Source organism: Oncorhynchus gorbuscha, linkage group LG04, assembly GCF_021184085.1.
Source record: "Oncorhynchus gorbuscha isolate QuinsamMale2020 ecotype Even-year linkage group LG04, OgorEven_v1.0, whole genome shotgun sequence".
Taxonomy (NCBI): Eukaryota; Metazoa; Chordata; class Actinopteri; order Salmoniformes; family Salmonidae; genus Oncorhynchus; species Oncorhynchus gorbuscha.
The window spans coordinates 56164904-56176416 of NC_060176.1; positions in this window are offsets into that span (position 1 = coordinate 56164904).

The following is an 11513-nucleotide window of genomic DNA, read 5'->3' on the forward strand; positions in this document are numbered from 1 at the left end:
TATACACATGGATGTTGTGTTATAGATGAAGTGGTAGTAGAGTAGTGGCCTGAGGGCACGCACTTAATATGTTGTGAAATCCATTATGAATGTATTGTAATGTTTTTAAAATGTATAACTGCCTTAATTTTGCTGCCTCGGAGCAGCTAATAGGGATCCATAATAAATACAAATAGCAAAACTGTCAGGCAAGTTGACGTTCAATGAGACCAGCCATTTTCACCATTAGTAAGATCATGCGCGCACTCTTGACAGAGACAAATACATCAAGCTACAATGCTTGCAGCTTTATCTCCAGTTTGTGCTAGTGAAATGAGCACAGTGCTCAACAATTCCTGCTAAAAGTGGATCAAAATGTCAAGAGATGAAATATATAAAGCCATGTATAGAAATGTTTTTAAGCTGGACTTAATATATTAGTGTTTGTGAAACACTACACGTCAAGTATATTATAAGTAAAAATGCATCATGTTGGAAATACCCAAAAAACAAATAGTTGCCTCAATTCTTTGAAGTGGAACGAGCACAATATTTTTTAGTGTATAAGCACTTTGTGACATCTGCCGATGTAAAAAAGGGCTTTATAAATACATTTGATTGATATGTGTCCTGTGTATATATTATAGTGAAATCCCTTTTACAGGCTGTCTACATAAGAATCCTACAAATGCTTGCATATTATTACTACAGGTAACACTTGGGTTGTTGTTCAAAATGTCCTTTACTGATGCTGTATGTTTCTGCTGTAATAGAACTTGAGGCCATGTGGCTAGGAAGGGGCTCGGAGGGGGCCTTATCTCTCCACACTATGTGCACTCGGATTATCAGGCCGTCTGAGACACTGTCAGGCCTCTCCTCTCACAGCAACAATGCCTCTGGTGGTACTCATGGTGATCCAAGGAGGGCTTAGAGATAACGGGAGAGGAGAAGGGCTGGAAGACTTCCAGACATCTGGCTTCTTTTGTTGCTGAATGCTTTCACTACACGCAAGTCCCTGAACATACTCACCTTCTTAACATATTAAAACAAAAAAAAGAGTGAAATAATATTTGTCCAGCCTTTGCTGCTATGCTTGCAGATGTGCATAATATGCTGCGACCCTAATCAAAAAGTATTTAATAACTCCAAATAACAAAAACGTAGCTATAGGTTTGTTGTAACAAACTTAAAACATGTTTTTTTTTGCACTATATGGATCACCGTTGCGGTTGAATGCAGCATTGCTGTATGGTGCACTCAAGATGTATTGTAGTTTAGTAGCCACTCTGCTGTAATAGGCCTACATGTTTCTCCTTTGCACAGTGTTTTTTTGCAGGTTTAGTTGTTTTCGTTATTCATTGTCAAGCTTTAAAAACTGAAGCCAGACTGCAACATTTTAGTAGCCTAGCTAGGACTGTGTCAGTGCACTTTCCCTCCGCTGAGTGCTGTAAACGGGACACACGAAAGCAGCGCAATTGAAGTTGAATTCACCAATGTGAACGCATCAAGCTGTTATGTCATAAAGTAGCTGACTCAACTGGTGACTGATTTATACTCGCTTGTGTATCCTATTCAGCCCGCGGGCCTTGTGTTTGACACATGTGGGCTAGCATATTAGCCACGTTATGACTGACTTGTGATCATTGCCCTTGCTAGTTTGATTGTATTGACATTCCCAGCCTTAGTTATAGTCATCTGTTTCTTTCAAAATATTGAGTCATAGAAACTGAAACAATGCATCTGGAATGGGTGGAGGCAGCAAACAATGTACCAGGCCAGCTGTGATTTACATACAACCTGATAGCAATAGTTTTGGGACTACCAAGAAATGTATTGATTAATTATATTAATCATGCATTGAACTGCATCCATTGATTCTGGCAACAATGTCTTACTGTACTTCATGGAATCTTGAGTAAAATATAACCTATTTTTAAAACCTCTTTTTAATGTTGATTTTGAAGCATAAACTGGGAATTTTATATTTTGACTGATATTGTCTGTTTTATATCCGCAAAGTAGTTAAAACCCTGTCAGTTCAACTTTAATTATTTAACATTACAGTCCACAAAAACCATACAAACCTAAAACATGAAAAGATTGACATTCAATTGCTAGATGTTGTGATATTGATATTAGATCAATTAGCTCTCCTCAATTTTTCACCTAGTTATTTTTCTGTTTGTCTGGTAGGTATTTTAGTTCTGATTTTGACTTATTTGCCTTGAACAACAAGAACAGTTTGTCTCCTGAGCCATCATGATGCCAGTCTCCTGCAGCCAAACTCCCAAGACAATATATAGTCCTCCCAGCTAACACATAACGTTCTGAGAACCTTGTGTTTTTAGAGCCTGGTGAGATCGTGGTTGTCCTATGTTGTTGTTTTGCATACAACCTTTCCACAAAGTTCTGGGAATGGTGCAGAACAGTTGCTTGACTTTGGAACATTCTCAGGACATTTAAGGACATGACAAAAAACATTATTTTCTTTGGTATTTCATTACTTTAACAGAACGTTTCCTTAAAGTTCAAACATGGTTACATTTAATTAAAATGTAATATTCTAGGAACGTTCTCCAACTAGTTTGACATTGGGAATGTTCTCAAATAGTTCAGAGAATGTTAAGAAACAAAGTTCTTCAGTGGGAACTTCAGTACTTCAGCATAATGTTTCCTACAGGTTTCTTAATAGTTCTATTTAAAGTCATGTTCTCAAATTGTTGAGAACGTTAAGAAAACTTTCCATAGAAAACACAATAAAACATTAGTAAAGTCCAAAGAACATTCTATGAATGTTATTTAAAAATATATACATTCCGTTCTCAGTATCAACAAAACGCTTTCTATCCTCTATCTTGTTAAGTATGTTCAAGTGTGTTGGTCGCGCCGAGTAAATGGCTACACATCATCTTAATGAGTGCTTGTTTCCTTTGAAATTGGGTTTGTTTGAAAAGACTAAAATGAACATTTTTTTTCTGAGTAAAAAATACATGGCATTCTAGCTCCATCCTGGTGGCACATTGGACTAATTCGATGGATAGAGAACAGAATCAGAAGATTATAGGTTTGAATCTAACTGATGACGTGTCACACACACAAAAATAGTTTCATGTGATTAATATGTCCTATCTGTGGTTGGAGTTTTAAAAAAGCAGTTAACCTAAGCTACCAGCAGTGTTATTAAAAGTTCTCAGAACATTATTTAATTACCTTCAAATAACCTAGAATTTCTGTTAATAAAACCTCCCAGGAAAACTTTCAGGGAACCATAGTAAAATGTTCTCAGAACTAATGGGAAACCAAAAACATACATTCCCACAACTTCCAAGGAACCAAATGTGCTAGCTGGGCTCCTTCAGTACACTGTAATGGTTGGTGCACTGGTCTCATCACCTCATTGTGGCTAAGTGGTCTACAACAAAGGTGCAGCATAATAGAATCATTTAAATTTAATCTGCAGTGTCTCTGTTCCTGGGTGGGAGGTATTGGCTTGGAAACTCGCACAATGGCATACTAAACCTGGAGATTAGACCCCGAGACATACCTCCCCATCGCTCCCTCACTCCCTCACTCCCTCTTCCTACTCATCTCCATGCACGTCTCAAGTTTTCCAATTCATGGCTAGGCAACTGTAACTGAAGATGGAAAAGTGGCCAGTTGACAAATATTGGTTTTCACTTTCTCTGCTTGTATCCCACACTTTGCCCACATCCACACACATGAAATCACACTGCATAAGTCCTCACTACAAAACCAATTCTGCAGATGTGGCTTTTAGCACACACACCTATGCATACTCACACATGTACACACACATACAGACCCACGTGCATGGTTGCACTCTTATGTCCGGCTGAGGCCAAGAAGGTGAGCTTAAGCCTTGACCAGAATGCAGAATTATATATTACCCTAAATGAGCTGTTGAAGCCCCTATGTCAAGTGTGAAAGGAAACTGTGCAAATGTTCAATCTCAACTGGCCAGAAGCAGAAACCCCACAGTTAAATTCCACATGTTGAATCTCCTACCACTCTTCCCTGGTAGCGCGTAAACAGGCCAGAACAAGGTGAGTGAGATGGACATGGGAAAGCACCAAACTCAATCTAAAGTTTCAGGTAACTCTGGTGATTCATTCCAGCTCTTTCAGATTGCCTGAATAGATCTAATCGAGTGGATGTATTGAGCAGCCTGTTGTGTCTATTTTCAACGGCCAAACGTGGAACCAAAACATTTTTCTGATGGCATGCAACAAAAACAACAACAATAACTGTAAATCAGGCAAAACAGGGCCCACATCACAAGAATGGGAAATTGCCAACATCATAAACACACTGTATCACTTAGACTATCAAATTCTTACAACACTATTTTTGTGGCGTCAAAGCGGGAGACCCTTTTTACAGTAAAACTTCTACTGCAGACTGATAAGCGTAAAGAACACAGCGGGAGTTGTCAGACTGGCAAAAGTAAAAGCAATTGCTCTCGTATCTCAATGAACAACTTCCCCTTGGCTCCAATGAACCCATTACATTTTTCTGTGCTATTTGGCATCATTACGATATGCATTTAAAGGGACCAGCTTCCTGGTGACCCTCTGTGTAATCTATCATCACACAACTGGTGCAGCAATGGGAAATGGCTGCAGCGTACAGACAGAAGGACTGATTGGGCATCAAGCCCACAGAGGATGGAGCCTTGAGAAAAAACAGTCTGCTAAAGATTTTTGACACTCTCTCTGTCTGATTTTATGCCACAGCTAGTATGACAAACAGTAAGGATAATGTAGGTCGACAGCATTACAAAAATGAGCTGTGTACGAATGTTTCTTCTCACTTAGTAATGAGAGGACATAATGCTAAGACCCTTATCTTAACAGCCTTGGTGCATATTATGAGCACTCACATTTCCATCTCTGGTTCATTCAATACCCTAGGCTACCAGCTGACCTGTATTAAGCCCACCTGTCTGCATTGTCATTAGTCTGCTGCTGATAAGACCTTGATTAGACAAAGCGATAAAGGTTTTAGTGACATATAATTGAATTACTACTTTGCAACCATTGGTGTTCTTACCCCTAATGAACATTGGGAAATCCTAGATTGTTCCATGAAGCCAGTTCCAAATCCCAGTGCACCAATTTGTGCCGGGCTCCAATGTCATCACTTGCGTCACCCCAATTGGATAGGAAGGAAAATTGTTTAGCTGGACAAATTACATATTGTTTGCTCCATCTGCATATGAGGGTCTGAATGACAGAACAATGTCAGGGAATCGATCAAATCAACTCATCCTGAAATGTGATTACTGGCAATTCAACCTTGGGATTCCAACCCCATTCTCTCCCGGCTGGAATTTGGACTTGATCTGCATAGAGGACCAGCTCACTGCTTCTGTGTCACTCTGTATTCTGAAAGAAATACTCTCTATTTATTACGGTTTCTTTTTAGAAATGGTCACTTTCTATTCTTTCTGGTTCAGTGGACCTCTCTGTACTGTATGTAGTAATGACTGATGAATGGAGTGGCATGTTTCTGTAGTGCTGTTGTTGTTTCCAGATAATGAGGACCTTTCCCCTGTGCTGCACTGAGATGTCCTGTTTGTATTTTTGGGCTGGCATGCTGTCTGCTCTGCTTTGCTAGCCTCTATAAGGGCTGGGTCAACCACAGGCGCAGAGACTAGCTGTTCTATTTTAGAAGTCAGAAGAACAGGTCTGAGCTCGCCGCCAGCCTTTATATACCATTAGCAATGTGAGTAATGTTCCAAAGCAAAGGGAAGCGGGCTGCAGAGATGCTATCACAGGCCAAGATCTCATGTTTTCGCTCCCCTCTCTCTCACCCCCTCCTGTCTCAACACACAGTAGGCTATAAACCTGGCTGTCTCTTCCTCCTCTGCCATGTCTGAAAACTCCCCACCCCCAGACAACCCAACCTTATGACACCCTCCTCTGTCTCCATTTTACTCTCTCTGTCTCCTCGGTGCAACTCAAGCATTAACTGGCCAGGCCAGATTCTTCCGTGCTTGGAGGTTAACATGTTGTTACACACAGCTCTTTATCAGTCTGACCCATGTTAAAATGCTATAGACAGCATCCTATATATATATATATATATATATAGTATATACAGTGGGGCAAAAAAAGTATTTAGTCAGCCACCAATTGTGCAAGTTCTCCCACTTAAAAATATGAGAGAGTCCTATAATTTTCATCATAGGTACACTTCAACTATGTAAGACAAAATGAAAAAAAAATCCAGAATATCACATTGTAGGATTTTCAATGAATTTATTTTCAAATTATGGTGGAAAATAAGTATTTGGTCAATAACAAAAGTTTCTCAATACTTTGTTATATACCCTTTGTTGGCAATGACAGAGGTCAAACGTTTTCTGTAAGTCTTCACAAGGTTTTCACAAACTGTTGCTGGTATTTTGGCCCATTCCTCCATGCAGATCTCCTCTAGAGCAGTGATGTTTTGGAACTGTTTCTGGGCAACACAGACTTTCAACTCCCTCCAAAGATTTTCTAATGGGGTTGAGATCTGGAGACTGGCTAGGCCACCCCAGGACCTTGAAATGCTTCTTACGAAGCCACTCCTTCGTTGCCCGAGCGGTGTGCTTGGGATCATTGTCATGCTGAAAGACCCAGCCACGTTTCATCTTCAATGCCCTTGCTGATGGAAGGAGGTTTCCACTCAAAATCTCACGATACATGGCCCCATTCATTCTTTCCTTTACACGGATCAGTCGTCCTGGTCCCTTTGCAGAAAAACAGCCCCAAAGCATGATGTTTCCACCCCCATGCTTCACAGTAGGTATGGTGTTCTTTGGATGCAACTCAGCATTCTTTGTCCTCCAAACACGACGAGTTGAGTTTTTACCAAAAAGTTATATTTTGGTTTCATCTGACCATATGACATTCTCCCAATCTTCTTCTGGATCATCCAAATGCTCTCTAGAAAACTTCAGACGGGCCTAGACATGTACTGGCTTAAGCAGGGACACACACACTACGCCGCCAGGGACTCAAATCCTGCAGTGCCAGACGTCCCTGGTGGCGTAGTGTGTTACTGATGGTAGGCTTTGTTACTTTGGTCCCAGCTCTCTACAGGTCATTCACTAGGTGGTTCTTGTGATCATTTTGACCCCACGGGGTGAGATCTTGCGTGGAGCCCCAGATCGAGGGAGATTATCAGTGGTCTTGTATGTCTTACATTTCCTAATAATTGCTCCCACAGTTGATTTATTCAAACCAAGCTGCTTACCTATTGCAGATTCAGTCTTCCCAGCCTGGTGCAGGTCTACAATGTTGTTTCTGGTGTCCTTTGACAGCTCTTTGGTCTTGGCCATAGTGGAATTTGGAGTGTGACTGTTTGAGGTTGTGGACAGGTGTCTTTTATACTGATAACAAGTTCAAACAGGTGCCATTAATACAGGTAACAAGTGGAGGACAGAGGAGCCTCTTAAAGAAGAAGTTACAGGTCTGTGAGAGCCAGAAATCTTGCTTGTTTGTAGGTGACCAAATACTTATTTTCCACCATAATTTGCAAATTAATTAATTAAAAATCCTATAATGTGATTTTCTGGATTTTTTTCTCATTTTGTCTGTCATAGTTGAAGTGTACCTATGATTAAAATTACAGTCCTCTCTTATATTTTTAAGTGGGAGAACTTGCACAATTGGTGGCTGACTAAAAACATTTTTGCCCCACTGTATATATGTGTGTGTGTGTGTGTGTGTGTGTGTGTGTGTGTGTGTGTGTGTGTGTGTGTGTGTGTGTGTGTGTGTGTGTGTGTGTGTGTGTGTGTGTGTGTGTGTGTGTGTGTGTGTGTGTGTGTGTGTGTGTGTGTGTGTGTGTGTGTGTGTGTGTATCTGCTGGGAGGATGTAATGTCATTGGAGGAGTGGATGAGTGACCGACCTTTTATCCTCATATCGTTTTTCGGTGACTACAGCTAGAGATGCAGGTGTCATTTGGTTAACTACCAAGAAATGTGAATCGCTTTTCTAGCTAGCGGCAACGGTTATCCATAGTTAGCATATCTCTTAGTTGTCAATCAAATGTATTTAACGTCGATCAAATAGGGCGGGGCAGGCAGTAAGTTCCCAATCTGTTGTCAAAACGTGGGTTGGGACAAGCATCCATTGTCAGGCAAGCTGCAGAAGGATGAGCAGGCTACTATTGTAGCCTGCCCCTTGTTTCAGTGCAATTTTGACTGCCAAATAGCTTAAAAAGCTTGAGAGGGTTTATCTAATTTTCCCTCATTAGATGTAGCTTATCTCGCTCTGGCTATCATTAGTTGTTGATCTTGTTGTTGTTGATGTGCATAGGCAACTGAGGGAGAACAAGAGTACCTTTTCAAGGTTGTTTGATCACTGTAAAGGACTGTAAAGTTCCCAAATGCAAGAGGACACCAATTGTATTTACATATTTGCAGAAATCTATTCAGGTGTATTTTGTGGCTTTTGAAAGCGTTCTAATGATCTAAAGTTGTGCTTTTGCTACTGCTTATAAACACACATTCCAGTTCAAAGTGAATGATGGCAAGCCCGTGTGACAAATGGCTTATTTGCATATAGGCCTACTGTAACTCTGATAGGCTATGGCATTCCTGTCTGCATAGACTCCAGTCCTGGACAAGTCAGATGTTTTTTTTAGGTTTTATTTACTGCAGTGTCTATTAATTGTCCAAACGCACGGCCGCTTTCCCACTCTATATTGCTATAGAATTTTCACAAATGCCTTACTATACATCATTCCCAAACATTCTATGAATTCATGAAAATGTGAAAAGGACCATTTCTAAGTGCTTTCTTGTCTGATTTTTTAAAGGTGTAATATTCATCCTGGGGTGTGAACAGATTTGAATAAGATGTCATGTTGCTAAAATGCTGTCAGTTCACTTTAAGCAAACACTGTGACCGATATGTATGTTAGATGGGGAGTATTGGTCTCTGTACCAGACAGTTACATAATGTAATGTCCTCCTCTATTCACTCCATGTAGTGGTTAGCTGCAGGCGAGAGCTGAAATCTTACAGGTTCCTGACCAATTCTGCTATTTTTGTGTGTGTGTGTGTGTGTGTGTGTGTGTGTGTGTGTGTGTGTGTGTGTGTGTGTGTGTGTGTGTGTGTGTGTGTGTGTGTTTTTTAACACAGCCATCATTTCCTATGACCTAAAACAGCTTCTGGACATCAGGACAGCAATCACTGATGTTGATTTGGGTGAAAATGTATATTTCAACGAGTCGGGAGCTCTGTATGTTATACTTACCCAGGATCAGGCCCTGATCCCCAGGATCCAAAAGAGGAAGCAGCGGCGAAAGAGAGGCAAGTGAGGCAGCATCATGAATAGACTACGTCGGCGAGCATCTAGACCGCCACTGCCTCTGTTTTGTTGGCAAACATACAATCACTAGAGAACAAACTGGACAAGCTCCAGTCGAGACTATCCTATCAAAAGGACCCTATGTTTTTCGGAGTCGTGGCTGAACAAGGACATGGATAATATACATCTCGCTGGCTTTTCCATGCATCGTCATCATTGGACTGCAGCCTCAGGTAATCTGAGAGGGGCTCTCTAATGTTAAGGAACCTGAGTTAGAATATCTCATTATAAGCTGCAGACCATACTATTTACCAAGAGTTTTCAACTATATTTTTCGTAGCCATCTATTTACCATCACAAACCGATGCTGGTACTTAGACCCCATTCAACGAACTGTATAGAGCCATAAGCAAACAAGAAAATGCACACCCAGAGGTGGTACTTCTCGTGGCCAGTGATTTTAATATAGGGAAATTGAAATCCGTTTTACCTCATTTTTACCAAGCAGGTCACCTGTGCAACTAGAGGCAACAAAACTCTAGATCACCTTTACTCCATGCACAGAAATGCATACACCCTCCCTTTGGAAAATCTGACCATAACTTGATCCTCCAGATTCCTGCTTACAAGCAAAAACTCGAACAGGAAGTAAAAGTGACTCTCTCAATATGGAAGTGGTCCGATAAAGCGGATGCTAAGCTACAAGAGTGCTTCGCAAGCACAGACTGGAATATGTACCGGGATTCATCCGATAACATTGAGTAGTTCATCACATCAGTCACCGGCTTCATTCATAAGTGCATCGACGAAGTGTTCCCCACAGTGACCTTAAGGACATATCCCAACCAAAAGCCATGGATTACAGGTAACATCTGCACTGATCTAAAGACTAGAGCTGCTTCTTTCAAGGAGCAGGACACTATTCCGGACTCGTTGATCAGCATGTCCAGCCCTTATATTTAGCCTCACAATGAAGTGTTTTACCATTTTCTTTTCAGGATAACCAGGGCTACAGGTAGAACACAAAATAATTTGACATAAACAATTGCATTTATGAGTTATATTGACAAAGGTACATGTTTTTAAAGACTGATAAAAAAAATGAATTCATATGAATGCTGTATAAATTGTTTGCTCAGTGGGAAATTAATATCTAACTAGTCAGTAACAACTGTGTGGAGTTTGGAGTTTGTGCTAGTTACTATGTGATCTTATTACAGTAGACACTATGTCCTGGGATTTCCTATGGCCTTCCACAGTATGTAGAAGAACCCCTTACCTTCTAACAAAGCAACCAAAAAAAAACATGTTACTGTGTGTGAGAGTCTCAGCTTAGATAGCTTTGAATAGTTTGTAGCACTACAGACATTTTGTAAAACAAAACTCCGGCCCTGGGCCCCTTTGGGATCCGCCCTCGTCTCACAAACACTGCTCAAGCTCATCCCTTAATCACACAGACTAAATAGATGAATCCAATGGTACATCCAAGAAGTCTGTAGCTCAAACACACCATGTTCAACAATCCTAATTCACGCCAGTGTAGCGGTGGGACTCATTGGATTAAACAGGTTAACATTCAAAAGGCTGCAGGGCCAGACGGATTACCAGGACCCTTACTCAGAGCATACACTGACCAGTTGGCGGGTGTCTTCACTGACTGACATTTTCAATCTCTCCCTGACCCAGTCTGTAATACCTACATGTTTCAAGCAGACCACTATAGTTCCTGTGCCCAAGAACGGCAAGGTAACCTGTCTAAATGACTATCTCCCCGTAGCACTCTGTAGCCATTAAATTCTATGAAAGGTTGGTCATGGCTCACATCAACACCATCATCCCAGACTCCCTGGACCCACTCCAATTTGGATACCGCCCCAACAGATCCACAGATGACGCAATCTCTATTGCACTCCATACTGCCCTCTCCCACCAAAATTGTCAAAGACTCTGGCTACCCAACTCATAGGCTATTCTCTCTTCTACCTTATGGCAAGCTATTTGGTTAGTTAAACCAAATAGCTACCCGGAATATCTGCATTGACCCTTTTTGCACTAACTCTTTTGACTCATCACATACGCTGCTGCTACTTTTAATTAGCTATCCTGATGCCTATTCACTTTATCCCTACCTACTGTATATGTACAGTGCATTCAGAAAGTATTCAGACCCCTTCCCTTTATCGACATCTTGTTACGTTACAGTCTTATTCTAA